General features: G+C 37.0%; 1 protein-coding gene across 4 annotated transcripts in view; it reads right to left on the reverse strand.

The window, feature by feature from the left end:
- MLLT6 (MLLT6, PHD finger containing) overlaps window positions 1-2,500 on the reverse strand; it is a 2,458,880-nt gene that overhangs the window by 2,364,112 nt on the left and 92,268 nt on the right. The gene's annotated exons all lie outside the window — the stretch shown is intronic.

Genomic DNA, 2,500 nt, shown 5'->3' on the forward strand with positions numbered 1-2,500 from the left:
AGTTATTACTCTTGTGTCTCATGTCCTGGATTAAAAGAGTAGAGTTCTGAGACCAGCCAGCTCATTTATCCATCTAACAAATAAATAAATAAATTATGAAAATGTCTATTTTTTGCAAATCTGCTATACTGCTGTTTCTGATACATGCTTAAGTATTGTACAACCTTTGTTTAAGTCCCTTTGTCTCTGAATTCCTTATAAGTATCAGGATTACATCAGTGTATCAACCTTATACAGTATCATTACAGAAGAGTAACTTAGTGATTGTGTAACAAAGTTGCACACTGGCTAAACATGTCTAAATACTACCTACTGCAATTCAGATTCACTTAAACAATGTATAAACATTTACAAAGTGCGCATGCCCTTTCTGAATACATCCCTGAGTCTCGATCATGAATAAAGGCCCCCGAAAAGCCTCAAATGTTATAGAAAAATCACCTTTAGGGTAGTCCCATCATCTGTCACATTTAGTGTTGTTCTGTCTTACGCACATGAATATGTGACTGCAAAGAAAAAGAAACCACAAAAAGGAAACTTCTCTAATATTTCACAGACCTTCTGCAGGATTTAAAATGTTTACAGAGCACTTTCTTTTGCTTTCATTGATGAGATATTCATCAATTTGTTAATGATTTGTGAAGGAGTATTTCTAAATCCCCACGGAGACAGGTATGGCAGAGGACACAGAACATTCAGCTGGCCTCTCCTATGTCAGAACAATACTGAACTTGAATGAAGGTTTGTTGTATAATCTGCGCTGCTTTCTCTGGTTATCTTCCAGACGTACAGCAGTTAACTCATTTTTCAATCTTTGTCTTCTTCAGATTTGTACATGAATCAGACTGTGGCCACTTTGGATACAGGCAGATATTAAGATGACCAGCACTCCATGCTGCCCCTACCCACCAAGACTGTTTCTTCTGGGTAAACTATTAATTTGAATTAGGAATTATGTAGTGGGGAGACAGTGCAACACAAATATCATCAAAAAAAAGAAAAAAAAAACAGATATCAAAATAAATCAGATCTAATGAACTTCAGTCACTGGCTATTCCTCCTCTGTTTGAGTTTTTTGTTCCAGGATTTGAACTGGGCAGTGGGCATGGTCATATCCATATCCAGGTAATATCCTGCCCCAAAATGGCAGATTGCACAGATCTGTTCAAGACAGTCAAGATCCTTATAGGAATCTGGGAGGAAATTTAGTAATTATTTCAATAATGGCAGTGAAAGGAATTTAACAGCTGCAGCTGTCAATCTCCCCCCAGAGAGTGCTGTACAGATTTGGTAATCAAACATAAACCTTTTCCAGCCTACCTGTTACTTAACTCCTAAAGGTAATCATCTGAATTTTTTCTAGAACAGGTGGGGGATACAATGCAGCTATTACCTGACTGAGGTGCTATAGATAAGCTTCGGAAAAAAGGTCACCTAGCTACTTGCAAAATAGGATGTTATGCACTAAAATGTCAATGATTAAATGGATGCCTTAGGAAGGTATGCTGCTACGGATATGCTTAACTAAGGCCCAAACTACTCTCAAATAATGTTAAGGCAGAACATCTACTACCTCCATTAATACTGGCATCATACTTAGGTAGCCTGAAGAAATTCACTGAAAACAAATCAAAAATTAGGAAAAAAAAGATAACTATGAAACACATTTTTGCAACCATGTCCCTCAGTATTTCAGTAAGAAAAGCAGCAAAAAACAAAACAACAAAAAAAAAAAAAAACAGGCAGGATACAGCAGTAAAAAAAACCTCAAAATGTCAATACTGCCAATGTATATACAATTCACTTTCACACCATTCTCCATCAGCAGCTAATATACCATCCTTCAAAAGAAATTATTTGATATTATGCAGACATCTGACAGCAGAGTATGTCAGAAAGTAGATTCTTCAGGTCATTTCCACAGACTGTGCAGCACAATTCCCACACCTACCTGTCCTAAGCCCAATGCCAAACATTCTGATAGTTTCACATAATTCACCCAACCCCAAAAAAGTGTATATTTTTTCTAGATTCATCTCCTTCTCCACTCTCTGTTCTCATCTAAAAATCAACATTAGCACAATTTGCTGATTTAGCATGTTTTTATCCCACAGTAAACTCAGAACACCACTCTTGGAAGGCCAAACTGATCTGCCACAGAGCAATTCAGGCTCACTACCTGTTCCTTCATGTACAATCTGTTGGAATTCACTATACTTGTACCTCCTCACTTGCTAGAGATTTCTTCATACCCAAATATCCTCTAGTGTACCAGCTTCTCTTGTGACTGTATCACTGACCTGTGCTGCTATCACTGTTGTGCAACTCTTTTTGAGATTCTTTTTTAGTTCAACAGTTGTCTTTGTTTGCACTGTTGTTTTCATACATGTATTTTGTAGTCAATTGCTAAATCTCCTAGGTAATAACTATTTTGGATGAACAGAAGATATTTAATGGATAGCTCATCTCCTACAAGATGCAGGATTTTATTCACTGTGCT

The sequence above is a fragment of the Protopterus annectens genome, chromosome 13.part0 (genome assembly GCF_019279795.1).
Source record: "Protopterus annectens isolate FY-2018-M chromosome 13.part0, PAN1.0, whole genome shotgun sequence".
Lineage (NCBI taxonomy): Eukaryota > Metazoa > Chordata > Ceratodontiformes > Protopteridae > Protopterus > Protopterus annectens.